The sequence below is a fragment of the Seriola lalandi genome, unplaced genomic scaffold, assembly GCF_002814215.2.
Source record: "Seriola lalandi dorsalis isolate HSWRI2012SDOR001 ecotype SW California unplaced genomic scaffold, Sedor1 jcf7180002054476, whole genome shotgun sequence".
Classification (NCBI taxonomy): domain Eukaryota; kingdom Metazoa; phylum Chordata; class Actinopteri; order Carangiformes; family Carangidae; genus Seriola; species Seriola lalandi.
This window is the reverse complement of record NW_019525029.1, coordinates 2,227,826-2,255,756: the sequence shown is the minus strand read 5'-3', so window position 1 is coordinate 2,255,756 and position 27,931 is coordinate 2,227,826. Positions and strand designations below refer to the sequence as shown.

General features: G+C 41.5%; 1 protein-coding gene across 3 annotated transcripts in view; it reads left to right on the top strand.

Moving 5' to 3' along the window:
• The window catches only part of ripor2 (RHO family interacting cell polarization regulator 2), a 66,573-nt gene that overhangs the window by 4,404 nt on the left and 34,238 nt on the right, over window positions 1-27,931 (top strand). Inside the window, exon 1 of one of the 3 annotated variants that reach the window (XM_087175612.1) lies at window positions 9,325-9,587. The exons of the other annotated variants lie outside the window; for them this stretch is intronic. The gene's annotated coding sequence lies outside the window, so the exon portion shown is untranslated. Of the gene's footprint in view, window positions 1-9,324; window positions 9,588-27,931 lie in introns of those variants that run through there. 3 annotated transcript variants of the gene reach the window in all.

Here is a 27,931-nt window from a genome sequence, read left to right as displayed (position 1 = left end):
AAACTATAGTCAAAGTTTAAGTGGTTTTACACACATTAGCACAAACACAACTCTGCTTTCTTCCCTTGTTATCACAATTTACCACGGATACACACCTGCACAGCCGCCTTTCTTGAAATGAAAAAGAGACCAAAATAAACACACAATGGCTTCTTTAACTCTTTCTTCCTCCCTATGAGTAATTCAAAGAGCCTGATTTTGCTCTGCTAGTTTACTCATGTGGTCAGCAGTGAAGTAGCAAGCAGCAAAGTACAAGAGATTAGTGTGTCCCGGAGGAGAGTAGTAGTAAGTAGCAGTAAGGTTTTAATGATAGTAAAAATACAGTTGAGTATGAGATCAATGGTGCCGTGGTCAGAATGAAGGGTCGGTGTTTGGTGTCTAAATAAACCAGTATTTGACTAACTGGGTCAGGTCAGAAACCATAAAGAGCTGCTTTGAGTCACAAGTGAGGAGCTCCTGGAAATGTCTCGGCCATTAACACCGCAGGACTCGGCTATCAGAGTTCCTCGCAGCATCTTGAGTCATATTTATTCTCACAAACCTTCCTTTGACATGCCAGCCTTTAGAGTCTTTTAAATGTCCTGTGCGTCTGTGATTTGCAGTTTCATGTGTTTCACCTGGACTAAACCCCTGTTATCTGATACAGTTTGTTGTGCTAGTTTTGAAAAAGTTTATCTGCTGTCATGCAGGAATGTTTCATATTGTTCCTGTTCTTTGTGCAATAGGATGTGTTTCTACTCCTCCTCTGACTACCAATTACGTTACAAAACCACTAATTGCAGGGCTTAACAGCTATTGTTTTTTTTTTTTTTTTTGGATGGGTTTTTTAAAACTTGCAATGACATATCAATCACTCAGATTTTATGGTAGTTTCCTGCTCGTGTTACACAGATTTTGAGAGTTTTTAAGCTACCAAAATGCGGTTTAGATGCATATTTGAATAAATCCTAAAGAGGGGGGGTTGTGCAACTGTGTGAGCTGACAGTACACCTGAATGTGGTTAAAGCTTTGATGTAGTGTTTTCACCTCACTGCTCTTTAAGCCTTCACCTCACGGCTTTTCTGTAATGCTCTTATCTTAACAACACCTGAGATTTAAGGAGTGAACAAATAAACCACAAAACGTAAAGGCACGACACAACATGTAGGCTTATTTTAAAGGCACAGTGTGACGAAAATTAGGTCTCATTTTTCACTGCACAGGAACTTTTCTTACAAAAAGTAGAAAAACATTCCTCTGGTAATCCAAAAAGCAATGACACCTAAACACTATAAAGACAAAGTATCTAGGCTAAAACTTTTCCTGGAAAGTTGTCAACCGATTGGCAATAGCTAATAGCTATGTTGCCAGGTCTTTGTTTACACAACATTGATAGACTTTAATTTTGTAAGTGGCATGTTTTTAAACAGTTTAAGCCAAATATAACCTCATATATAATCTTTTTAGTGACTTTGAGTTACGTTACACGGGTAAAAGTTGGTAACAGTAACGGGATAATAATTTAATATGCATCTTTGCTAGCTTACCAGAGTGGCACATGTTAGCTAGCATTAACATAAACCAAACCATTTTATTGAAATAAAATATCTTAGATACTTGTGGAGCTAAATTAAAAACCATATACTGCCTTGTGACCAACCTAGTTTATTTGAATTGGTTGTTGTTTTTTTAACATAACCTTTAAGTTGACAGTTAACATTAGCTCATACTTATGGTACCTGACTTTTAACTGACATCTGACAGGTTGGAGCATAATTCAGTTAACACATCTATTTTATGCTGAAATGCTTATGCTAAAGAAACAAAGATTAATTTGGGTGTGTGTTACAGTCAGAGGTTTGTACACTGCAGCCACACAACTACATCTGTATTTAATTTATGTATTTAATTTATTTATGTATATCAAATCACAAACTCAAATGTGAGCTCTGAGGACCTCTCTCTCTATTATCATGCTGATGACATGTGTGTCTCACTTCTACTGTACAAGCTTTCAACTCTTGCCTAGAGGGTGAAACAGGGGACGCACCCCCACCCCCACCACACACACACACACACACACACACACACACACACACACACACACACACACACACACACACACAGAGGGCATTAGCATGTTATACAGAGCTCAGAGCTCAAGGAAAAGGCTGCAAGACTAGAAGCCAGGTCAGATTTCACAAATCCATTTCTCTCTCGGTCTCTTGTCTGTACATGCCTTGTGCGGCAAAGCCCAGGAAACAGTATCCTCCTCTGAGCTGACATGGTGCCCACCGAGGCTCAGGATCACAGTGAGCAGCAGAGTCCTGCTCCACCGACTGGAAAGCTGGGAGGGAGATGATTTATTTGCACAGGGAACCATCTGACGGCTTAGTATTTATATATAGATGTATGAGAAAAGATTTGAAAAACTGTGTTACTGTGAAGAATTAAGAGGTATTAAAGATACTTAAACCTTGGTTGAAATCCTTGTATTGCTGTGATGTCTGCTTTTCAGGGACCTTTGATTTTCTCACACGTCTCAAATTATCTAATTCATTTTGAGAAGGTGCCTTGATTCAATCTGATATTTCTTCCCTTTCTGAATGAACATTGTAGCTGCTAAGCTGATACACGCATATTTTTGTCTGTATGCATATAAAAATAGGTCATTGATTTGTACAAGTTTGATATATCTACCCTACTTTAAAACCCAATGAAAAAACATTATTACAGTAATGAGAATGTCCTGGTAATGAAGTATGATTTGGTAACGTGATCAAATATTGTTTATTGGGTTTTCATCCACTAAACTTAATTAATTACATCTCTCTTGGTTTGATCTTTACTCTCCTTGATAATAACTTCAAGATCAAATAGGCTCACTTACACCAAAGCTTAGTATAGAAATTCTAATATTGCTGAACATGACTATTTTTTTCAGTAATATATCATACGAGCCGCAATTCAAATATTTGCCACGTTTATAAATTTAAATAATATATAATATATATAAAAGAGCTCTCTCAGCACCAAAAACTCCCCTCGCTCTCAGTCAGTGAGAAACTGGCTCGTCAGTGATGTGATCGTTTTATATGTCATAATGTGATTCAGTGGAAGTGTGTGTCTGATATCAGAGCTGCAGTCGACATTTAGGACAGGAGGGGCAGGGTCAGAGCCAATGAGGTTAGAGAATGATCTGAAACTGACTTAATCTATTTGCCCTACTATAAAACACACACACACACAAACACATGCAATACCCTGTCCCTTTTTTAACCTCACACACACACACACACACACACACACACACACAGAAGCTTTGTCTTGCGACTTGAACATTAATATACTGACAGTCCACCCACACATACACCTCCACTGTCTGGCCACAGTTGTCGTCTCTGTCCAATACAACATACAGACAGTGCTGTAGTTTGTGCGTCAGTGGCCGCTCTGTGTTGGGAATAGCTCTGACCTGAGGGGACCTACTGTAGCTGGCATATTACTGCTCCGCATCTCCCTCTTCCTGCTTCTGACAGTTGGCTCCACTGACCTACTTTAGCCAAAAGACTCCAACTATTATTATTTTCTGCAGCTTTCACTAAAAGAGAGAAAGAATGGGAGGGAAGACAAAAACAGAGAAAAAAACATCTGTAGGTGAATTTTTAATGGTGCAACGTTCAGTAAGCCAGATGATGCAAGAGAAGAAATCTTTCTTTATTTCTTTGCAGACATATTTCAGCTTCAAGTGTGAACATATCTCAGTTTTCTGGTTGCAGATGTTTACATGTGGCTTATGTCTGAGATGGCAGTTTCACTGCACTGGTAACCTTTCCTTTTCAGATCCCACATGGTTACCATGACAGTCTGTGCTGCTGGCAACTCTGGGCGTGCAAGGTTTACACTTAGTGGTTTGGAACCTCTCTCACAATGAGGTAATCCTGTTCAAAACACGAAACGTAACAGACCACCCGTGACTCTTCTTGGGGGTAACCAGGGCAGCTGGTCACCAGGGTGTTACTGTCATTATAAGTGATTAAGTTTCAATTATGATAGAGAGAATCAATGCATTTGAATTATTATTAGTGAAATATCCTTAAAGTATTAAAACTAAAAATACTGTCTTCTCCCCTTAATCCCCCTTGACTGTAATTTTATTATATATCTTATTCTTGGACTGTTATTACAGAGCATTTTACTTTTTTTGCTGTGTGAGGTTCAGCTAATTTTAACTACTTGATGCACAGTTTATTGTTTAATCTATAACAATGTGCTATAATTTATATGTTTCGAACTTTGATCTGAAAAGTAAATGGAAACTTCAGCTATAATGTAAATGTAGTGGAATAATATCTGATATCTAGAGGGGCACATTTATAAATTAGGATATGTACTTAGTTAAAATACGCCACTGCTTTTCGGACATACATTCAACAGTAAAGGAGAGGGTCCACAAAGTGTTATAAATGGCTGCAGATGTATGCAGTCAACAGATAAAGAGCAACATGAACATTTGGAGTCGTGTTTCCAGTGAACAGACAAATGTAAAGCCTGATGTTATTGCTCTGTTTTGGTGTCCACCAACTCCTTAGAGAAATATCTGGCTCTTTGTTTGCGAGATGTTTGACTTTCTTCTCCAGCTAGTTGCAACGTATCTGTCAGCTGTTGTGCAGGTAGCATACCATGAGCTTATCTGAGTCTTTTTTTCACAAAAAAATGGTTGTGCGATGGGAATATTGCTGATCAACAAAACAAAACAATGAGATAAAGGAGGCTAAACAGTCGATAGGGGGCTGCGGAGTTGCCTCATAATTCTCAGTGAAGCTTAAAAAATCTGTAAATAGTCAGAAACAAATTCTTAAAAAAGATTAAGAACAAATGACTTGAAAGAAATCGCACCTCATATCAGATATCCTCGCCTTGTCAAGTGCCTGTATGTAATGAATAGTGGAATGATATTGTTGGCACCCACCTGCCGTCTGCAGGCCTATGACGTGCCTAAAAGCCCCTCGGGGGAGAGACTCTACCTGCAACAGGCAACCTGTCATTACAGACCAAAGCGCAGCCACAGCACGGAGCTGCGCCACAGGGCAGTATACAGCCTGTAATTGGTTCACCTCTGTACGTCTGACTCAGAGAGACTCGGGATAATATGCAACTTTGTACAGACGTATTGAAGCTTTTAATGTATCATTTAGGAAAAGGATACAGTAAACACACCTATGCGTTCACATAATGCATATACATGTACATTTACTAAGTATTTCTTTGTGTGTCGATGCTGTAAACAAAAACAAGAGATGAGTTAAGAATGTCAGAATTTCACTTTGGGATTTACAACTGGGAAAGTCCAACAATGAGTCAATCTAAACAGGGCTGGTAACCTGAGAAAGGTGGCACTCAGCATTTTCCTCTGATATTTCAGTGCCACACACTCTCACTCTGATCCACACACACCACACACACACACACATCGTCAGCTGTGCCTGTACATCCCTTAGCCTTGACCTTCCTGTCCTCCAGTCATGTGGCCTTTCTGACTCATCCTGGTTTAGCGGTCAGACGAGGTTGGACAGAAACAAAAAAAAAAAATTATAGAGAGAAAAAGGAAAAGAAAAGCAGAAACATAAAGACGTAGGATGAAGGACGCACTGTAAATGCTTAACTGGATAAAACAGAGAAGAATTGGAGATACAGCGAGGGACAGGAGGGGTTTCAATGCCACGCTACATGTGGAGCAGGCGGTCGGAGGTGGCGACCAACAGCAGTGGTGGCTGGTATGGAAGAAAAAGAACTACACTGCTGGGAGGTCAGTGGGAATTGGTTTCATTCATACCTCCTGTGTATGAATGACTGTGTATATTGAATAGATGTAGGTCTTTGCACTTACACTAAGGTCTCCTACTGCACTGAAGCTTTAATGATGTCCCTCACTCGTATCGCTTTGGATAAATGCATCTGGATAAATGAGATATTAAATGTAAGTGTGTGCATTTATGAATGGGGATGTTTACCTGTGGAGGTACAGTGCTGTCTATATATACCCAGCGGTCTACAGTTATGGTTCATACAGTCGGTTGAGCACAGACAGCAGTAAACAGGTGGTTTTATTGAGGGTCTGGAACATACTGTATCAAACTCAGAGACTGAACAAGATTTTGATGTCTTGCTTTCTTTTAGTGAGTTGGACCGCCCCAGAAATGGGAGGAGGAAAGCAGGGATATCGCTGCAAACTCACTTTGATGAAGAAATCTTCTGAAATGGGTCCCTATTTTTTTCTCTCAGGAAAGGAAAACAAGGTTTCTGGAGTGGACTTGATATTTTGGAAACTTGCTGCACACTTTTTTTTAAAATGAGTGAGGTTGCAGGTGTTACATGATAAGAGCAGGTATGAATAATCTGCCTTTGTGTTCTTGGATACGGGACACGAACAGTAGATTTTCTGTAACAATATGAATGTACAATTTCCATCACATATTGTTGTGATATTTGTGTCAGTTAGGTGATAAAGTCATGTTTCCTTTCATTTCATTTTGACTTTAAGTCTATCTTTGTGGAATTTCTTTGAACTGAAAACGGGAGAGTATAACAAGGAAGGAGGACAACACAGTTCTGACAGTAAAGTTTGTTCATGCTAAATTACCTGTTGCTGTGATTCTGATTGGCAAAGTCTATAAATAGTTGGTGATGTATCTGTGTGCATGCGTGTTTGATATACAGTTTATGTGTGCAAGGTCTTCTCTTGTGTGTGTGTGTGTGTGTGTGTGTGTGTGTGTGTGTGTGTGTGTGTGTGCATGCAGGGAATGTGTATGTGAGCACTCGTTCTCCTGTAAATATAGCCGCTAGTCAGGGGCTGCGGATGACAGCCATAATTACAGGCTGAGCTGTTCAGCAGCTGAGAGTCTAGGAGGAAGAAAGAGGAGTGCGTGTGCACGCAAGTGTGTGTGTGTTAATGTTTGCTGAGGGGGTTATGGAAACCCTGCAGAGTTCCCTGAATGTGGGATTTCATCGTACAATGAAAGTAGGATTCAGCCTGAAGCAAAAATACTGTACGTCTCACTGTGGCCTTACATTTTTTAAAAAGTTTGACTCTGCAAAGAACATTGAACAAGTGAGCAACAGGTGGACCAATTACAGCCACGCTAAGAGAGAGAGAGACTAAGACAGAAAAGGTCTGGTATGGGGTCAGGTTTTTAAGGTGGCTATTTGGCAGCTTCAGGTGGGAAAATTCACTGACAGACAAAATCTGAATCTCCTGCTGATGTTTCTTCAAACTGTAAGGAAATACAGAGCTCAGAGTATCTCCAAAAGTGTTGAAATATTCCTTTGAAACATTCACTGCCTTTACAACTGTGTCTTTCATTTATTTTTCCTCTGTGCACCTCTCCTCTGAATCTCTACTTTCTCCTCTGTCCATCATCATCTTTCTCGATTGACTCTCCCGTCCACCACAGCTGAACCACCAGCAATAAGATCATCGCTGCCCATTTAACAGATGTCCCACTGTGAACGTTCATTCTTGACCTTGGAAACTGCAGTTTGGCAAAAATAATCCTAATTTAGGTTTTTTTCAGAGATTTTAATCTCATGGTTTTCCTCAACCAGTGAGGTTTGCTCACTTGCCATCATTTGACCGAATTATAGAGCTTCCTCTTGAATCTCTCCATCAGTCCACCTCTTATTTGCCAATGAAGCCAATTGGTCAGCTGTTATGTTCTTTACCAGCTTTTCTCATTGATTCGTCACCAACAACCCTCTGGGGAAAGATTTCTCATCATTGGCACTTTATCAACAAAAAGTTAATTTTTCAAGCTGAAGCTGTAGTCACACTGAAGCTGGAGGGGTGACTGCATGAAAAACCCTGCGTTTGAGATTAATCATATCAATGAGTCATTATGAAATCCCCTCCTCTACTAATACCAAACTGATGGATTAAAAGGGGCAGGCCATTTTCTGCTCCCTTTGCTTCTTGGAAGGGTGAACTGAATTGGATTTGTATGGACTCAGCGGAACAGCATATCCACTTATGGAGGGCAATTATGTTGGCAGGAGCACTTCAAGACGAGTCACTCTTCATAAGTCGCACCACGGAAATGTATTTTCCTACAGCAGCATCGGTGTGTTTCTAAAGGTGGAGGCGTTTGTCTTCCTCATGGTTCCCCTTCCATGTAATTCAATTTGTTTGTTGCTAGCTGTCCAGGGAAAAGCACTCGCTGTTAACCCACTTGAGTCGAACCGATTGCAATGGTAATTTCAAAGAAGGCCCCCCCCCACCTCTCCGCCGTTGTTTTACAGCTGTAATCACAGATAATCGCACTATGGTTGCCACAACCTGTCAATACATCTACAAGGACAAATTCAACTTTTTTTCATATTGGCTCTTGTTGAGGAATGATCCGGTTAAAAGTCACACTTCAATTCAATTCAACAACTCCATTCAGAAGTTGAGTTTATTGTCCAAGTGAGTGTGGAAGCTCTAAATTTAAACCTACAAGGCTGAAAAGCTATCCGCTCTCTCTCTCTCCTAAAAATGGCCCTGCTCCGGTCCATACTACAGCAGCACAGAGAAATATTACAGACAGTTCATAAGGTGACAGCTGCTTAAATCTGGTGCTCAGATGGGGTCCCCCCCCCCCCCCCCCCCCCCCCCCGCCCCCCCCGGCTGGACTTGTGTGCAAGTAGAGCAGAGGCGGACCAGCTATAATGCCTGTAGCAGAACTACACAGGCTACAGTGTATGTGTGAGCGGTGTTATAGCAGATACTGAGGTCATATCACCAGCATTTTTTGGATCATAAGGCTGAGGCTTTAAGTCGCTTGAAGGGTAGTGAATGTCTTTATTATCAGTTTTTAGAATAGCTTTTCACAACACTCACAAAAACGTCTTTATGCAACTCATTGTATGATTAATTTTGATGGGCTTGTACAGTCTCAAATACTTGTTTCCCTCTTATAAAAGAAGTAGGCTACAAGCTCATTGTAAAAAGTGTAAGAAAAATTTTGCCATATTGGATTCTTTAAATTCATCATGCCAATAAAGCTTGATGTGACATGATTGGTTTTATGAGACAGACAGACAAACAGACAGACAAAGAGAAACAGGGCACGCTCCAAGCCTAATTTATGCTCTCAGGTGGCGTGCACAGACATTCTCGTGAACGCGCAGACCCAGCCACTCACACAAGGGAGAGTTGGGGGTGGGAGGCGTGGGGGCTACAAAACAGAGCGACCCCGCCCTCCCCGTGACATCCTCAGCCTGTCATTGGCTCGCGGTTGATCGGGAGGAGCGCTGCAAACACAAACTGGAATGTGTGTTGGGGGTGTGGGGGGGGGCTCAGTGTTTGCTGCTGTGTGAACGGACGCTACGTCGAGACTTTAGCAGGGAACAGACGTCGAACAACCATCGCTCATTCGGGCGGTTGGTTCATCCTTATCTGGGGATTGAGAGACTCTTTCTTTTTATTTGCATCTTGATCAGCAGCAAGATATCAGCACTTTGTCTTTTCTTTTTTTCTTTTTTTTTTTTTGCTCCTTTGCGCATGGATGGAGAGGCGCAGGTAGACGGGCAGAGACGCCACTGAGGAGCTACTTGTGTGAAGTTTTGGAGAGGTGAGTCAAAGCATCGCCCGGTGCAACTTTATGAGGGATGAATACGGTCAATAAAACAGGCTTGGTGGTGCAAGGAAGAACTCTTATCTCCCAGTGGAGGAGAAAGGCTTGTTCTCCGGGGCAGTGGGTTAGTGGATCAGAGCGAGGCGTGAACTGATTTCACCGAGATAAACTCACATAAGCAACCGATAATCTGCCTTTTAAGTACAATTTCCCTGATATAAATCCAAGATGATTCAGCAATATTAAATGCAAGTTAACACGATGTCTTAATGTTGGTTTCATAATTCCCTGTTAATATAATAATTTAGGGAGTTGAACTCAAAAGCTGCTATAAAATAAAAGAGATTTGGTAAATGCAGCACACAGTGTTTTGGTGTGATTAGTCTACTTGTCAGTGAGTCCCTTTGACAGATGATGTGCTGTGAGCAATGTCTGCCCTTGAAGCCGTTTTGTGTTTGCTGGACACGCGTGAAACAAGTTTGAATGGGAGACAATGTTATTGTGAAGCATCTGTCAGTGTGTGTGTGTGTGTGTGTGTGTGTGTGTGTGCGTGTGTGTGTGTGTGTGTGTGTCCGTGCGTGTGGTTGTGTACTTTTCCTGATGGGAGAGGCACACTCGTGATACTGCATGTGAAATGTGAGAGAAAGCAGGTCAGTGATTTTAAAAATGCCCCTCCAGGTTTGTTGAGGAGGATGAGGGTCAAAGGGCATCAGTCTTTTGTCATGTATTGTACACTGATACCACCTACAGTGGATCTGGCAGCTGAAGCAGAGCAGATAAACACAGCAGCAGCAGCAGCAGCGGAGTCTGTGAACTGAGCAGCCTCCAATGTTCTGTCAGGAGATATTTCCAATCGTTATCAGCTTTTCTACCTGCCAGATGGTCTGCAAATTACTTATTTTGGAGAAAAGTGTTGATATTTTAAAATCTGCTCCTCTGTAAACGCCTGCCAACTGAGCTGACGTTATCTTTTCAGCTGCATGTACTCCAAGTTTATCAAAAACAACAGTTTCCCCCCCCCCAGATATCACAAGCTCTCATTTCTCAGTCAGTTCCAGTGCACTTGAAAATAAAAACAAAACGACAGGAAAATCTTTCGCCCAAATAACCATACAGCTTGCAGCGAGGCTTTTCCCTCAGCTGCTCATGCTGTTTCTGAGGAAGAAAAAAAAAAAGGCGTTTTTCAGGGCTAAATGCTCTTTCAGTGCCGCGCCAGGCTGACTTTGATATGGTTAAGTGGAAGTGCTTTGCTTCCCTGCCAGCCTGTTTGGGCCGTGGTTAAGCTGTTTGAAGGGGGCTGGAGACGAGGGGGTAGTGTGTTTGTGCCAAGCCGAGACGGGCTGCAGGGATGCAAGACCAGCGTCTGTTCCCAGACTCTCACACACAAGCTCTCCCTCACCTTCTCTCTACTTTGCCCCAGCCGGCTTTTCATTCCCTGCATCTGCTCTCACAGTCTTGGCCTTTTTTTGTTTTTCCCTCTCCCTCCCTTGTTTCAGTCTCTCTCGCTCTCTCTCTCTCTCTCTCTCTCCATCCTTCACTTTCTCTGTCTCACACACTCACACACTCATTTCCTCCACTTTCTCTCCGAAGCCTCATTAAAGAAATTATGGCCGTGTGGTTTGGAGGAAATTCAGACGCTCTCTCGTTTTGTTGGGTTTTCCCCCAAACTACTAAAACACAACACTACAATGTTGACGTAAACTGAATGTGATTTTTAATTAATGTGAGCATCACCTGAACACTGTTGAGCAGGGTAACCAAGAGCTTTTACTAACAGTTATCTTCATTATGGATGATTTTCTTGACTAAGCGCTCTGTCTATGAAGTGTCTTTTTTTCTGCTGTTTTTCGAGTCCAAGCAGATGTCGTCTTGTATCCACCCAAAAGTCCCGGATCCAAATATAGTCAGTTTACTACCATATAAGACTAAGAAAAACACAAAATCTTTGCATTTGAAAAGCTGGGACCGGAGAACATTTGGCATTTTTGCTTGAAAAACTACCAGAAATGATGACTGAAGTCAAAACATCATATTGATAATGATCAGTACTGAAATTCTATTTGCTCCGTTTTTACCCTGTGGCAGCGATATTGAGAAACATCTTCATATCCAGTGGCTCATTTGATTGAACCCTATGAGTTGTGTTGTCACGAATTTTCAACTTTACAACCTATTTAGACAGAAACTCAAATATTTCTTTAGAACAATGACTTTTTCTTGGTGAAATTGTCTCATTCTGGTTAGTGTGGTGAACTATTACTCATCAGGATTTAGGCTCCAAACTGTCTTGCTCAGGTCCATAGTTTAGGGAGTTAAAAGAAAACATCTCTCCTGAACTTTGTGTGACTTTTTAGCCATGCTCGCGGCATTGCTCTAGGAATGGAAACGTTGGTCGGTCAGCCCACCACTTTGGTCCAGACTGAAATAACTTAACAACTTGACAAGTTATGGTTCCTAGACGATGTATTGTGACTTTGGTGATTGTTTGACTTTCTGCCTTGGGGGCGTCTGCAGGTCAAAGCTTTCACTTATTCAGTGATAGATCTCAACAACAACTTGATGGATTTTCATTCATGGTTCCCAGACGATGTATCCTATTGACTTGATTTTTCCTCCAGCACCACCATAATGTTGATTTTTGGTTGTTATTGAAACACAGGTTTTTACTGGATTACTGTGATATTTGCGCCATACATTCACGGTAACCAGAGGATGAACTGTAATAATTTTGATCCTTCACCTTTCCTCCAGTACCATCATCAGGTCATCATTTCAGTTTGGCCAATATACCTGCAGAACCAACGACATAATTCAATAGAAGCAGATTATGAAGGCTAAAAGAATGAATAAGAGGGAGGAAAATATGAGCTTGGGATGCATTGTGCTCGCAGCCATGATAAGGAATCAGCGCTTTTAAAACCTATCGACGTCTCACATGTGAGCACTTGACCTTTTCCTTTCCTCTGAAACACCCACTTGCAGTTCTCGGGAATATTGCCTGCTACTGTATGTGTGTGTGTGTGTGTGTGTGTGTGTGTGTGGGTGGGTGGCTGTGTGTGTGTGTTCGTTGCATGCAGATACATATGTTTTTCCATCTGTGAGCATATGTGTGGTTTTGGTGGGGGGGCGCATAGGCCTCGCATTCTTACAAGAGGAGTGCCTCCTTAAAGTTTTCACAGCTGATAGTTATTTCATAAGGCGTGTAGGCTGCAGAAAGTTAAAGCGCTCCGCTGGGACAGGGAGAGAGAAGTGATTTCAATTGGAGGCTTTCGCCGGTCTGGATGCTCTGTCAGAGTTTAATGATACAGATGACTTAAATAATGAAGTCAAATCTCCCTCTGAGTTTTCACGATCCAGGCCGACAAATTTAGCTTGACCCCACAGCCTGCGTCTGGGAAGCTGCTCTGATATAACCCGTAACCGGCAAGAGGTTGATCTGGTTCTGGTTCTTTGATGAAACTTTAATGTTCCCTGTGAGGAAATTGGGTCATTCCGTTCACAGATATAAAAGACAGTTGTTTTTATGTGCCTGTCACAACAGTTACTTCTCAACTTTTCACACCTCACAATAATGTAGGTTGTAGCGTATCGACTCCAGAGTCAGATAAAGGGGCCATACCGTCTGCTCTGAGTCAGAGGTTATCTGGTCTCAAGATGATGGTCTGGCTTTATTCGCCTGTCTGAACACGTCCCACAATCACAGCTTCCAGGGGTTGGTGGGAGGTATTTATGTTTGTTGGGAATTTCTGGTGTCAAGAAGGTGGGCTGTGGTTGTTGTACTGGGATTAAGTGGAATGTGGAGGGAGGGGCAGAGGCAGGGAGTGGAGGGTTGACCGGGACACTAGAAGAGTGGGAGGGTGGTATCTCTGGGAAAGGGGAGCGAAGAGATGAAGAACTTAAAGTTTGAGAGGCGGAACATTTGTTTTTAGGCACGATAGCGACATGGCTCTAGGGAATGTCGACCCCGCCGCTTTGGTCTAGACTGAAATATGTCAACAACTGTTTCTGATGGATCGCCGTGAAATTTGTCCAGACATTCATGGACCGCGGAGGATGAATCCTGGTGAGATTGGTGATCACCTTATGGCACCAGCAGCATCTCAATCTTCCCACATCCTGTGACATATATCAACACTACTGGATGGACTGACACATTTATTGTCCCCAGAGGATGCTTCTTTGTGATCCTCTGACTTTTCCTCTAGTGCTGTCATGAGGTTGAGGTTTGTGGCTGTGAGTGAACGAGTATCAGATGGATTGCAATGAAATTTAGCACAGATATATGTTCATAATAGAAATACCTAACTAGATTTGAGGTCATTTAGAAGTCTCCACTACAGAAGCTGAGAGATGAAATGAAAGAAAAGAGGAATCACTCTTCTCTCTGCTCAGCTGTCCTCGCAGGCCCTTTGCTTCTTATTTTCAATCAGTCTTTCCGGTGGACCTCTCTCAGTACTCTCAGCTGTGTATCATTCGGTGTAGCTACAGTAGCATTAGCCTATAGCGTAGTTACTGAGGGATGAGCCGTCTAGAAGGACATCAGAGCTTTTCGGGTTGGTGGCTTAAACAGGGCTGCTTTCCCACAATCCACGGCTCAGACAGTTGCTGTGTATAAGAGAGGAGAGCGTACGAAGAGGCCACTGCCAGTTACATCACAGGAAAGTCAGCATATCCAGACAACACACCTGTATACACACATCCGAATGCTAAAGCAAAAAAGTGTGTGTGCGTGCGGCATTCGTTGGGGTGAGTGGTTGCAGGTCTATTCATGGGTTCTTCATCTTTTATTATTTCACTTTTTTCTCTTCCCCTCCCTTCCTCTATTCTCCTCAGCTTCCTGCTCTATTCCCTTCCCATCTGTCCTCCCCTCCTTCCTCTACTCTCCCCCTTAGATACAGACGAAGAATTTATGGAAGGGGGTTTGAACCCATCCTCACCCCCCCCTCCCGTTGTCTCTGAGCAGATCAGAACAGCATTCCTGGTGTGTGTGTGTGTGTGTGTGTGTGTGCGTGCGTGTGTGTGGTGGAGGTGTTGCCTATTAATCCTCTGCTTCAACAGCATGACCATGCTATGATTGGACACATGGTGTACTCTACACGTCATGTGCGACACATGATATTTATTATATTTAACATACTGGCACACACACACACACATACATACACACACACACACACACACACACACACACACACACACACACACACACACACTCAGACACACACCTCTGGCCGGGGCAGCTGGGAGCTGTAGCAGCGTTATGATTGCCATAAGCGTTTTAGGGTCCTAAGCTGATAATCTGTCTGTTTTGGTATTTGGTGCGTTCCCTCTGCAGCGTCCAGCAGCTGGATGAGACACTATTGGTTCATATGTGTGTGTGTGTGTGTGTGTGTGTGTGCGTGTGCGTGTGTCATGATGGTTTTATGTCTGTTTCTTTGTTTACCAGCATGAGGACAACACGCAGATAGCAATTCTGGTGTGTGATGCATCTAGTGCCAGCTGTCCTGACAGTTTTCACCATAGTTATTGCTAATCAGTTGTACATGTGCTGTCAAAATCTCCAGGCTCCAGTGATGGATATCTCTGCAACTGTCAGCGCTTCTCTTGTCTTTCCAGCCTCCTGTCTCCTCTGTCTCTGCTTGGTTTGTTGTCTCTGTTGTCTCTCACTCTTGTCTTCTTTTCTCTCTGTTTGTGCGCACTTTGTTTTTGATTCTTCATCGTAGCCAAAATACAGAGCGCTGAGTTTCACCTCTGTGATCGCATGTGGTCCACGACGCCTTTGCATCTTCTCGAGAGGAGACTATTTGCACCTGTGTGATTGGTTTCTTCTGTCAAAAAGTCAAGGTTTTTTTGAGGCACCAGGAAGTGGGTGTTCCCATTACCCAGCTGCCTCGGGGTGGCCGCGACACACAGCTGTGTGATGACAGATGAATTGAGGAGGAGGGAAGAGGGGGGAATGACACCGCTCGTTCTTCCTGAGGCGAGTCGTTGCGAGGATGACTGTTCACTCTTTGAACTCTGCTGCTCCTCCTGCAACAAGATTTTGCCTTAAAGGTCGCAGCTGCTCAGTTTGACAATAGTGTTTTGGTTACCATCATAACCCAAAAATGCCACTGTTGTTGCTGGAGATGCAGTTAGTTCTAAATTGATTAGTTAATTGACAGAAAATAAATCGACCACATTTTTAATAGTCGATTTCATCATTTTGAAGGGACACGTCACTAAATTACGTATAATAGTCAGTTTCCTAGTCTTGGGGAGCGCTACCTGTGAAATCAGTTTTTATCATTTCTTTTGGAGGAGAAAGCGTTTGAAGTTGCATTATGGGAATTGTAAGAGCCTTCATTTTTGGAGCTTTAGCCATACTGGTCACTAAAATCAGGATATTTTGCCTCAGCCGCTTTGATTCATCTAAAAATCTGTTTCCTATAAGTTTCCGCACTTTATAGACGATCAATACTAAATGAATGGAGCACGCATTGTAGTTGTTTAATGCTGAAATTGTAGGTTCCAGCTTTTCTAATGCGATGAGCTTTTCACTTTAAAAAAAAAAAAAACAAAGTAGAAGATTGCTTTTTCTGAAGAAAAAAGAGAAAGCGTTTGGTGGACAACACTATTGGCATTTGGTAATGAAAAAAGTAAACAACTTTAGTTACTTTAGTTACAGCCTTAGATGTGAAACTGCAGGATGGAGTGAGATCAGTAAATGTCATCAGGCTCGATTCAAAACTGAAGACTTTTTTCTTTTCTTTTTTTTTCGTTGTTGTAAAGGAAAATGTGGCAACTAAACAGAAAGTGAGTTAGGCCTTGTAGGTCCATCTCCGTTTCCCCCCTTCATTTAAAATGAATGAGGCAGCAATGAGAGAGATACAAGGGATGCTCCTATAGATGAAAGGCTTTTGGACCTAGAAAATGATTTGTCTGCTCTATGCTTGAATGAACCCTGATTATAGATGGAGAGTTTGTCTTTTTCTTGGAATTATCAATCATGCTTGAAGAGATTCAGCTGCAGATCCTAGTGAGCACTTCTGCTTAATAGCAGTGGCTTATGTACCTGTATCAAAGAAATCACATTCAGTATATGGAGATGATCTCAGGCTGAAGCACAAGGCTGCAGCACACTGGGGACACTGTACATCTCTGAGTGGCTCTTGACCTTTTTTTTTTGCATGTCCTCCACTCTGGCCCTCTCATCTCCACTTCCTGCCCTTATTTAATACAGAAGATAAAAGCTGGCAAACAATTCAAAAAATAAAAGGGGGTGTGGGGGGGTGTGGCAGTGATCCATACATCAGAACATAGTGGCTGTGTTACTGCTTATCTGTAGCATTGTCCACAGATGTACAGACTGGCTTGTTTTCTCTGTCAGTGTGTGAATCATCCTTGTTCCTGTCGCTGTGACTCTGTGCCTCCACTGACGCAGTTGATGTCTGGTTCTTTTGTGTTGTTGTTTGTTTCTTTCCTTCTCTTTTCACATCACGAGTCTCTGCTGAACTACACCAACTTTCAGAATCTGAATAATTAACAATAATCGGCTGAGCTTTTAAGCAGCGAACGACTGTGGGACTTTGGTGTATGGGGTGTTTAATTTCTAATCTAATGCCCCACAAGTGGTCTTGGTGGCAGAGCTTAAAAATGCATTTCATATTTTCTCGGTGGCCCCGCTCCCCGCTGAGTCTTTACTCCAAACAGCATGATAATCTCCTCAGTTAGTTGAAATATTTAACTGTGAATCCACAGTTTAAGGAGAGATGGAACAATTGTGCCCTACAGTGGATTTCTCTGGCAGGGAGAGGTAATTTCAGGAATATGTGGAAGTGCCTTTTTCTGTCATTTTCCTTATTCCTTCTTCAGCCTTTTTCTCCTGCAGTGTGTTTCTCTCTTTCATTCAGCCGCTCGGTAAATTGTTATTCTTTTGTTAGCAGTATGGTAATGGTTTAGTGAAGGCTGGAGGAGGAATGAGTGAGACAGAAATCCACCATGACTTCTGTGTGTAAATTACACCCACAGTGTTGAATGCATTGTTGGTGAGGGAGAATGAGCATTTGTGGATGTACTATGAAATGAATATAACCAGAAGGCAATAGAAACAAAAGACATGAAGCACAGATAGATGTCGACCATACTACGTTTATTTGGCTGCTGTCATGGAAAAATCATATACAAATGTGGCGTGAATTGCTGTTTTCCGAGATGAAATCATGATATTAAGTGCAATTGTCCATATATTTGTGTCCTTTAAATCTTTTAAATCTCTTAAATATAAACAGCCATGTCTTTATTTCTGAAAATCTTGGCCCATGGTTTAGTAATTAGTTATTTCCCAGTTGTTAAATGGAACTGCGGCCTCAAGCCCAGGAGCTCACCGCCCGGTCCTGCCACCTCCCCAGCTGACACATCGCGGTCATGATTTGTGACAAACTCTGTAGCTGGCTCTTTTCCCATGGCTGGCTAATTCACACATAGCTATACACCACTATAAGCTTGTATTACCACAGTAGCCGCTATCAGTGAAAAGACTGTTGTCTTTTCCCGCTAAAAATAACAAATGGAGCTGAAATAACCGGCGTAATCCTGTTTGTACGGTGACTGCATTCCAGCGCTGCAGCATAGGTGGTCACTTTCAATCAGAGTCACACATTATGGGCAAATTAAAGAAGTAGAGCAAGTGGGAAACTGGTTCTCATGCTGACCCAAATTAAGAGAATACTAATATATCACTCATACATGTATTAGTGAAATTTGCGTGGCACAATATGAAGAGAAAAGATGGAGAAATAATGATTGGGAGTGGTAGTTCTTTCAATCACTGAAGGAAAATCCACTCTTGAACAGTTAAAAATAGCTGCTGGTGACATTTGATGCAGTTCAAAGCATTTGTTTTTCTTGTTTGTTGGTGTAATTTTCTACACTGACTATGGCAATTCCCAGTGCAGCTCAAAGATGTTCATTTTCTCGCTCTTAATGTGCTGATAATGCCACTCGCCTGCATGTATAACAAACAGAAATTTATATCTGTCCTCTTGGGGACAACAATCCTCTCTCAGGTTGAAAGTTGATTTCACTTGTTGTTGTCACGGTTTCTTGGAGAACACATCACTGCAGCCATATGAGAAGTTAAACCACTGGAGGTCAGCAAGAGCAGGGATGGCGATGTTGAAAGGAAACTCCATAGATTTTACACATGAAACTATTGCACAATTACACTACGACTTATTGTAAAGAAAAAACTAAAAGTTGTGTGAAGCAGTTTTTGGTCCGATAAAAGTCCTCACGTGACATCACATGAGACGGCATTAGTTGTCTTGTCAGCGTTAGTTGTCTTGTGTTGCTAGTAGTCTTTAGAGGTAGATGAAATAAACATCACAATTGGCTGAGAGAGACTTTCAGCAAGTTTAGTTGGGTCTACCCCTGCTGACAAAAGTGCTGTGTTCAAGAGCAGCATTTTGGTGCCACTGTCCGGGATCAGATCGACAAATCTACACAGGATCAAACCAGTCCGCAGGCTTTCAAATGTAAACTGAAATCTGGATTTTAGCGCACGTGATTGAGCAGGATGTGTTTGCTACTGCTGTTGTGATATGATTTAATTGTTTATTGCTTGTTTATAAACCCTGCAAAGCATTATTGCTACTGAGTGGATCATCCTGGCGAAACAAAGTAAAGTGACCTGTTCTGAAATGGTGTCAGGGCATCACGATGTCCCACTTTGGCATTCTGCATGACAAATCCTCATCTGTGGCTGGAAGTAAACAAGGCTGTGGCTGTGCAGCAGTGTCAGATTTTCTGGTGATGATGTGGTCATGGCACTGCTTGATTTGCCTGCAGCATTTAGTAACTATGTTGTCAGTGTGTGTACGCATCATGTGCTTCTGGTTTAAGCCCCTGTTTCTCTGCTGCTGAGGATGCTTCTGCTTTTTACTCTACGGCCTAATAATGTATAAATGTCATAAAAAATCATCTTTGAGTGCATTAATCTGGATTGTGCATTTCCTGGTGTGGTCTACAGTCCTCACAAGTCATTACACGCTGCTCTCCACTGCTGAAATGTCAGCGGCAGCTGCCTGAATGTAACTTCAGTCCAGACACGCCTCAGTTCATCTGGTCATCTGTACATTTAAATGCCACTCCATATCCCGGCCTTAATTTTTCCTGCATGCTCTGCCCTATGAGGAAACTGATGACCTATAATTAGAATAGAGTGACTATAATCGCACGTTAAAGATATGTGGGGAAATCTGAACACACTTACACACACACACACACACTGGGGTGCAGAGAGCAGTAAGTGCCTTTGAACACGGGGGAAATGTCACTGAGGTGTAGAGAAATGACCTTTGGCTCTTGTTGAATGTAGTGGCTCAAAAGAAAAATACAAAGAGTAGACCTATCAATTACTTGCACTGATTGAGGTGATAATGAGTGAAATAGGATCAGGCCGACACAGGTCTGAAAAAACTTCTACAACCCATATCAGAGAAGTAGCTGTCATATGCATGTGTGTATTTCTACAGCTTGTTGGAAATATTTCAGACCTGTCTTGACTTTCATGTGACAGAGCTGGCACTGGTCTCCACACACAAACACACACCACACACACACACACACACACACACACACACACACACACACACACACACAGCCGATTCTGTTCGATTCCCGCACTCACTGCAGTCACTTCCCCTCTGCAGCTCATCCAGTTTCCTGTCTGTCTGGTAATAAACAGTTTAACTGCATCAGATGACTGAATTGTTTGTCAGATGATTCTGGTTAATTCTATTTCTAGTCTAGATCAGTATAATGTTGACCTGATAAAGCTTTGGTTGTTTTAGTAAATTCACCATGGGATGATGTCTGAGATCAGAAGAGTCTGATTATTTGGGTCAGGATGCCAGGCAGTTTGATTATTTTTGGTCAGAGAAGGTGCTGATACACAGGGAGCTCAGTCAAGCAGAAGAAAACAAAAAAATAATTGTTACCTCCACCAAGGAAGATTATGTTTCCGCCCATGTCTGTTTGTTGGTTTGTTTGTTTGTTTGTTTACACAAAAAGTACTGAACTGATTTGCACCGAATTTGGTGGAGGGATGGATCATGGGCCAGGGAGGAACCCATTACATTTTTGGGCAGATCCGAATCATGTGCTATGAATTTGAATTTTTTTACTCTGAGGTTTGTTGAATGTTGTTTGACAGTGGCCTTGGTGGAGCTCTTTGCTCTCTCTGTGCCATTCATGTTCTAAACTAAAAAAAATTCATTATTGATGAGAAAATACTCTTGATTTAAAGGAATAGTTTGAAATTCTGGTAAATACGCTTATTTGCTATCTTTGATCAATACCACTCTCACTGCTGAGCCTCAAACTTGAAGCTACAGCTAGCAGCCAGTTAAGTTAGCTTAGCACAAAGCCTGGAAACAGGAAGAAACAGCTAGCTTAAACAAACAAGATATAACGTGTGAATGAGTGAAAATTAGAGGTGCTGGTTGGTCAATTTTGTTTTTACCTTTGGGCAACGTCAGGCTGGCTCACACAGGTTGACTTGTAAAAAGTGTCATCAGTTACTCCCTCTGGTTGTGTGTCAGGTTGTTGTTTTTGTCAAATGTTTGTGGTCCTTCAGGAATTTTCGGCCGTTGTGAGCTTACAAAGGGATGATTATAAAGAGGCATTGTTCACATCTTCAGAGATGACTATTGACCAAGCTATTGATTCTTTTTGTACCTGCGGTATCCTCGCTGCATACCAGCATCACACAGGACGTGTTGAAATTTCTGTGCTGCCCATTGTTTTCTTTTGTGTGTTTTGTCTGTGTGATGAGATTCCTGGAAACACAATCTGGTAACTCTTGATCTTTAGTCAGAGCTTAAAAATGTTATTTATCATCCTGCAGGTGAAGGAGTAGAGGTGACTTACAGGGTCTCTATTCTCGGGTTCAAAGCTAAGGGTGAATTCCTGACTGTCACCAGAACATGTTATTTATAACATCTTCCTGTGTGTGTGTGTGTGTGTGTGTGTGTGTGTGTGTGTGTACATGCGGATATGTTTTACTACCTGGTAACCACAGGGAGATTAGGTTACACTTGTGAAGGCTAGTGACTTTATTTTCACTTGTTTACATGTATGAATTTCACATAGACTTTGTTTGACTTTTAAACTTGCTTAAATATTTTTTATTCTTTTTGGCACTTGGAGGCAGCGAAAATAAAGTATAAACACAACACTGATGTACTATTACCTTTTAAGCTGATTTGGCTTCAATGTTGGTAAACGGTTGCCCTTAATCACATCTATCTTATACGAAAGCAACATTAGCTTTTATTTGGAGTTCTATTAAATGCTCCTTTGTTCGCCACATATGTGCTAACTGTCTGTCAAATGTTTGTTGCTAAGTGGGTGGTGTGCAGTAGGTTTTTAAAAGTTTAAACAGTGGAAATCGGATGGCAATTCTTTGTGGGTTTGTCACTACAAGCGACATCTTTCATGTACATGTAGAAAATTTAATCTATTATGAATATAAGAATATGAATTACAGCAGCTTTAATTTCCTGCACCTCTCAAAATGTACATGTCATAGTGTTTGTCTTTGTGTTTTAAGTAAACATGAACTCAAAACTCTTCATTGATCAAAACCTTTCTCTGGGTTTGATCCTTTTTCAGTCGGCTGTGACAACTGAACCATTCCTACTATTAAAGGTGTCTCATCACCACATGCTCACACACTGACACTGGCATTTTTCTGCTGTGCACTGTCACCTTAGAACAGTTTCCTCCCTGTCTTTTTAGTACCTTTGAGAAGACTCTTAGTGAGGATGAATAAGCCCTTCCTCAGGAGGAGCTTGCACTTTTCCTCTGCACTGAGAATAATGAGGCTCTCAGTTCCTGAGGTCATTTTACCTTGTTAAAGTATAAATGGCCAAATGCTGTATTCAGTTAAGAAGCGCTATCATTATCTTTCTGCCGTACACTACTGTAGATTCACATGTGCACGTACGCTGTTCTGGTGTCACCTTTCATATACATGACTGTGTGTGTGGTTACGCTCCGCTGTGCGTTCTGCTGGGCAGATTTGTCGGTGTCACACAATTCGCCTGCAGGGACATTTGGATTCGAAACAGGTTCTCTCCAAAAATGGTGAACATGGTTAATGGGATGTGACGAGAGCGGGATTAGAACATGCTGGCTTTCATCTCAACATGAATCTTTTGCATGTGTGGAATTATGTCTAAAGTTCAGGATGTCTTACTGTGAGTCTTAAATCTTAACTTGTTCATTCTGAAGGAATATTTGAGGGAATTTTTCATTTACATGCACTCACTTTGTAGTGCACCATGAGCGTGCCTTAATAGACCTTAGTTTCTTTTTGACTCTGGTTGAGATGTTCGAGAGGTTCAGAACAAGCTGCTGTGCTTAAGTAACAAAACCAGGTAGTGTCAGGTGTCTCACCCTCTTGTTTTCAGTTTTGAACAGGATTACAGGGGAAAAAAAGAAGAAGACAGAAGCAGAATGTTATATGTTTTGGCTGAGGGATGAGAGCTAGCAGCCAGTTTTAGCTCAGGTTGGAGCTCTACCAGCAGTTATCTTCATCACTGAACCAGCATGGACACAAGTGTGTGTAGCACTAGGGATAACTGAGCAGCTTTCAGGCACGCTCTTGCAACCTGCAGGGTGTGTTGGAGCATGTTACTCTATTTCCAGTCAAATGTAACAGTAAATGATCACTATAATCTCTTGCATTTGTTCTGTTTCAACAGAACCCCTAATTATTTTTCTGTTAAACAGACATTTCATACACTATCTTGTATAAAAGCTCTCATCATCTCTGGCCTGCTTTATTCTTTAATTTGTTCCTATTTTTATCTGCACTTCCTGTCACATTAAATACAAATAGATGAGAATAGAAAACTTAATCACAAATTTTGCATCTGCAAAAGATCTGAATATAGATTTTTCTATTTTTTTTTCCAAATGAAGGGCTGGTGCTGTACGAGCCTCGGCCCTGTAACACGAGGGCGTGTGTCCTACTTCTTGGCAGTTGGCTCATAACCGTTGTTTTACGTAAGACACTTACTTGTCTGCTGTTGCCATGGTGAGGCTAATTTATACAGGCATCAAGAATTAGGCTCCTGTTGTTAACATGCACTGTGGGCTAACGCTGGTTTTTTCACATAAATACACACTCGTACACACTTGGAAAGAAACACACACACTCAGAGTATTATTCATGAGTTAAGAGAGTGTGTATGCGTGTGTGTTCCCCTGTGTGTGTGTGTGTGTGTGTGTGTGTGTGTGTGTGGGTGTGTGTGTGCATGCGTGCAACTGTTTGTTGGTGAGACTCCTGCATAAAAGAGGAGAGTGAAGTGGGCACAATGAGCAAAGTGTGAGTGTGTGTGTTTTGTGCAGGAACCCTTACCAGCAGACAAGAAGCTCAGAATGATTGATGTGATTATCAGTGAGAAGAATTCAGAGATGCTGCAGTGCAAACTTAGCAAACTGCAAACTTAGTAAAGAAATCCATGAGAGTTAAAAGCTCTAACATGGATTTACCTCACCTGTGTTCCTCATGGGAAAAGAAAGTGCCTCTATCATGTTTTACAATAAATATATAATTGTATGAAAAATGATGAGAGAGTAAAGATGAGAGTGAGAAGTAGAATCACCTGAATACAGGTCCTGAAATATGAATGGATGCTACAAAAGATGGCAGAATACATCTTGTATCTTTCTCTGGGAGATGTTTGAATCTGCAGCCGTTTGAATGCAGAGGAAAGAAAGAGAGTAAAGTTGTGTAGTGTTGTGTGTCCTGTGTCTTTAAGGAAGACTCACAACCTGCAAGTCGAAGGTTATGTGACAATGGAGACGGCTAAAGGTGACCATGGAGAAGAGCATAACGCAACTGTCCTTGGGCCCTCTGTAAAGCGACGTGAAAAACAGAGTAAAGCTTGTTATTCAAACCCAAAATGTTTCTTGATTCTTTCAGCTCTGTTATTAGTTTTGTCAAATTCTGTTTTGAACGTTGCAAAAATTTTTAATTTAACAATGATGATTACAACTAAAGCCTTATAATGAGGCAACCTCCCTCCAAAATATCTATTATAAAGATTCATGTAAACATAACTTAGGCCATCAGATTTCAAAAAACACTTTTAAGGAAACTTTCCATGTAAATCACTTCTTGATTCTTTAATGTCTTCCACCAGCGCTGTTCACAAAGTCTCCTGGAGACATATAAGACATAATAAAAAGAAAATGGCACAATGTTGTTGGAGTAAAAAGGCAACAGATTTCATTTTAAAATGAATTCTTCCTGAAATGGGTCAGTTTTTGTTCAAGCTAAATTTCATGAAACATTGTCCCATCCCCAGCTCACACAGCCAACAGAGGTGGTGACACACACACACACACACACACACACACACACACACACACACACACACACACACACACACACACACTGTCAAGGGTGGGACTAAATCATTAATGCACATGGACCCTGGAGCACTTGCGGCAAACTGCTATTACATCAGTTTTTCTGCTCTTTCATGCCAGTCCTCCTTCACTAAGTTGTGTGAGAATGTGTTATTTGTTGGTGGCACTAAGAAGTGCAGAGTTGTTTTATGATTCAGTGGTTGCACTCAGCTCTTTGTGAGGGAATGTGTGTATGTGTGCGTGTGCGTGTGCGTGTGCGTGTGTGTGTGCGTGTGCGTGTGCGTGTGCGTGTGTGTGTGTGTGTGTGTGTGTGTGTGGGCATTGATTTAAATGTGAAGTTTGTTTTGAAGGGGCTTGCTGAGTTCTGGGAAAGGTTTTGGGATAAACCAGAAGTTTGGATGAGCGTGGACATGCTGCTCATGTCAAGGTGTCTACTACAAGAACACAAGGAGAGTAAAAACAGGATATATTTTCTTTAATATATTATATTTTCTTTATCTTTTGGGTAAATGGCAAAATATTTTGCTCTTACAGCATTAATATAGAAGAAAATGAGACATGAACTTACAACTAACAGTTATTTCATTATTTATCTGCAGATTATTTATTTAATTCATCTTTTTGTCTATAAAATGTAAGAAGTGAAGTAGTGAAAAATGTCATTCACAGTTTTCCTGGAGCCCAATTCTGATGTCTTAATACGTCTTGTTTTGTGAGACCAACAATCTAAAACTAAAACATATTAAGTTTTCTATCATATATGACATTTTTGCTTTAAAAATGACAAATGAATTGATTTCAATTGACTGATTTTCAAGACATAAACAGCCGATGTTCCTTTAATCTGCCTGTAACAGCTCGATACACTTCCACATCTAAGATACAGATGCTGCAGATGTTTTGCTCATAAAGCCTATTGCGTAATGCTTGAAACACAGGTATTGGCTTTTTTTTTTTTTTTTTCAAAACTGGGTGAGGAGAGCCGAGATGATTATCTTTTTATAAAGTGCCACATTTATCCAGCAGTGGGTGAGTAAGTCCCTGAAAATGAATGTAGGACAAAACTGAATGAATTTCATTCACCACCTTACAGTCAGTGTTAGATTTCAGTGAGCACACTGTGTAACTCTGAGGTAAATATGAAGCTATTTTCTGCATGTACTCTCTGATGACAGTACTCAGTGTTATTCCCTCGAGTCCTCATCATGGGCAGAGCTCGATGCTCGTACCATTTGGGAACATCAAGGTATTGAAGGGATGTGAAACTGAACAGCTGGTATCATTGTGTACAGTTTAGTTTAGTTCTCAAGTGTCCACATCTTCTCTCTAGCTTCGTCTAAATCCTCATGAAATGATGGGGAAGTGTGAGGAACAGTATCGCTGTCCTGTGATTACCCAGTGAACATTAGGTAACAAAATGTACCATTATTTGCCTCCCACTGCTCCTCTTTTAGGAGAGTGAGTCAGAAAGTCAGAGAGACAAACAAGGCAAGGCAGAAAACTGTGCTGTTGCACATCCAGAGACCAGAATGGACTAAAATGCTTCACAGCATTAGAACAAATTGCTGCTCTCCTGTAAGGTTGTTTGTTTTACTGTCAGACGTGACGAGATCGAGGTGATAATGCAATACAAGTAATTACTAGTCTGTCAGCAGAATCATATCATAATGATATGACCACATTGTGTTATCGGACGAATTTCTGCTGTCCAGATTAATATTTCAGAGCCAGTTGCAGCTAAAAAAAAAAACAACAATAACAATTAGAATTTAGACTTATCAGTGTTTAACAGTGCGGCACAGTTAAAGCCTCTGACAGAAAATCAGGTATGTGCTGTGTTGTACCTGTGGCTTCACTGTTTACTGACAAACCCTAGACTACACTTCTACATCGCTACAAGTAGGTGAGAAGTTAAAGTTAAGATAAGTTAAGTTTTTTTGGGGATATTTTGGTAAAGCACAGCAAGCTTAAAATGCAACATTTGACATTTTTTCACCTCGTAAAGTTGATAGAGCAAATGTGTATACAGTAACTGTTGTTTGTTTACACATGCAGGAGGCACAGAGCAACATTAATATTCATTTGGAGTGATGCAACTGGCCATTTGACAAATGCACATCCAATATTAACATTTATTTTTTCGCTGTGTTGTTGTCTCTACAAACTCCTGGGGGAAATGTCTGGCTCTTGAGCTGCTAAATGCTCCACTGTGTTCACCAGCTAGTCTCTAACCTTGTCTGCTGTGGAGGAAGTGTACAGGGAGTTTATCTGAGCATTGTTTTTTTTTTGCTGAAAACAGCTGTCTGCTTTAGCTGAAAACACAGCTGAGAGGAGAGCAGAGTTTGCAGCCCCGACAACCAAAACAAAAGAGGCGACAAAGCTGGAGGGGAAACTTCAGAGTGGGGCGATTATTTCAGTTTGTCACTACCAGCAACAGGTTTCACGTTAACACATAGTAATGTGATTCATTGTTAAAATCAGAATTATTGTCTTGTGCTGATTTAATATTATCATGATATAGATTTTAACTGTTTGTAGCCTAAATTTTTAATTTTCTTACATATTCTCACATACAAAACACATCTGTACACACAAACATCTGTAGAACCAAACAAGATATATGTTTGTCCATCTCTGAGTCACAGCTAACAGGCTCCTCAGTGTCAAAGTGAGCTGGCTGCTATTAATAGCCTGAACAGTATCAGTCTCACCAGCCTATTGTCCACCCACCGCAAAACATGGATCTAGTCTTTCCTCGAGCCCCGTGTCGAGTCTTTGTGTTGCTCCCTGTCTGTCACAGACACCAAAGGGAGAGGATATCAGGTTGCTGGCAGTACTGCGATGTCTGCGGAAGGAAGTGTGTGTGTGTTTGTACATGCATTTGTATGACAACATGAGCCCGACCCAGCCCCCCCCCC